Raw genomic sequence first — 2,388 nt, 5'->3', positions numbered from 1 at the left:
TAAAAGAATATCAAAATCAATAAAAATACAAAATATAAAACAATATACAAGCAAAATGCCAATTAGAAAGTAAAAAGCCCAACCAAAGAGTAATACGTGGAAAATGTTTACTAACAAACACCATTGAGTTCATTTGGTGTTGACCAACTGCCGCTGGATGTGGGGCCTACCCATAAAGGTGGTTAATATGCCCTGTGAGAGTCTGTTGGAGGAAACTTATTTTTCCTAAGCAAGTGGATGTCATTTGAAGATATCTCCTTGGTTAAGGATGGGAGGTTGTGTCTACTATCCCCTTAACAGTGTGATCACATATGACTTGAGCTTGTGAAGTACTTGAGGTTGTTGAAATGGCTACAGTTTCTTTAAGTTCATAGGTGCATCTGTCCTGCTATGTCTAGAAGACTGTTGTGCTGTCCAGCACACAACTGTGTGCTCCAACTCACAGGCAGAAGCAGCTGGGATCCTCTTTTCTGCACCTGTATAAAAGACTGTGAGAATGAGCCATGAAGATCAACCCATGGCGGTTGAGGGAAGGCATCCTTTACTCAGACAGTTGTCAGGAAATGCATCTCTGTGCCATGGCTGGCATGAGACATTAGAAGGCCCAGTTTGACTCTGTTCCTTTGTGTTTAGAATCTTCAAAAAGCTTTTTAACATCTATATCCATGCCAAATGATGGCATGTCCTTGTATGCAACTGTGAATATGTGTTGCTTTCATTGGTTGATGAATAAAGCTTCTTTGGAATGTGGCAGAGCAGAATATAATTAGGTGAGAAATTCAAGCAGAAATACTGGGAGAAAAAAGGCAGAGTCTCAGAGATGTCAGCAAGCCACCAGAACTACAAGGTGTACTATAAAACAGGTAGCACCATGAAGTCACCTGGTGATAGGTTATTAAAAATGGGTTAATTTATATATAAGAAATAGTCAGTAATAAGCCTAAGCAATCTGCCAAATAATTTTAATTATTAAAACTATAATCAAGTGAAAACACAAAACAATCCCACACCAGTTCAAAAATAAAATAATCAAATTGATAATAAAAAGGGTTATTTATTTAAGGGGAAAAATTACAGATCACTGTCCCAAACAACAGTCTTCTCATTGCAAACAGGAAATAGTCTAGCAACCAGAAGCAAGAGAGCGAGTGCCCAGTTCCTGCTGCTTTTTAAAATATAAGAGACCATGGCGCAGTGGGCTCATATCTTAAAAGCTATTGGCTGAAGGAGAAGAATGTGCTCCCGCAGTACCTCCCCTTTTTGTTTAAATAAGAGTGTTCCAAACCCAATACAAAAACTATATACACTAGAAACAGATATCAAGTATAATTAGAATTACAACCAGCATAAACAACATTAAGCAAGGAACATATGTTAAATGTTTTAATAAACATTCTATCCAATGGAGTTTATGTCTTGTATAGGATATGGCTTAGCTAGATCATACGAGTACAGTAACTATGACTATCTAATCTTCAACCCCATCAAAGGCCTGAGAAAAGAGATATTACTTGAGGAGTCAGGATGTACAAACAAGTAGCTTCCAAAGTGAGCAGTATATGATGGAGACAATTAGCTACCTGAGCAATCACCCAAAGTCTCATTTTGAAATGCTGAAGCAACCAACTTTGGCTAAGGCCTAGTGTAATTGACAATTTTCAGAGGCAGGGAATTTTTCAAAACCGTTTCACCCTGTCTTGGCAAGATTTGACAGTCCTGCTTGATGGAGGAGGGTAATCTGTCTATGTGTTACTTTCATTGCTTAATAAAGAAATTGCCTTGGCCCTTTAATAGGACAGAAAATTAGGTAGGCAAAGTAGACAGAACAGAATTGATGGAGAAAGAAAGCAGAGTTAGGCAGATGCCTCAGTCAGTCGCCATGACTCTCCTCTCCGAGACAGATGCAGGTTAGGATCTTCTCGGTAAGCTACCACCTCATGGTGCTACATAGATTACTAAATATGGGTTAAAGCAAGATGTGAGAATTAGCCAATAAGAGGCTGAAACTAATGGGTCGGGCAGTGTTTAAAAGAATACAGTTTCCATGTGATTATTTCGGCTATAAAGCTACCTAGGTGATGGGACACGGCCCACCGCCTCACTACTACACCTGCTTACCCATTTCCAGATACTATGTAACTTGTCAGTGGTTGAGGCATGGTGAGTTTTTTGCCAAAAGGCCAGTTTAGCCAAGAAAAACAACAAGCTTCAAGTGGAGTGTCTTCGGTGCTCAACATTCTCTCAGGAATACATTGGTGCTCTCAGAAGCAATCATGTCTCATGTCAACAGCATTCTAAGTTACTTAAATGCCATGTTCCACCGATCCTTGAAGTGGTTGAAGAATACCTATCTAGACAGAGTACAATCTCTATGTATCTAATGAATCT

This window comes from Arvicola amphibius, chromosome 8 (assembly GCF_903992535.2).
Source record: "Arvicola amphibius chromosome 8, mArvAmp1.2, whole genome shotgun sequence".
NCBI classification, from domain to species: Eukaryota; Metazoa; Chordata; class Mammalia; order Rodentia; family Cricetidae; genus Arvicola; species Arvicola amphibius.
Note: the sequence above shows the minus strand (reverse complement) of the source record.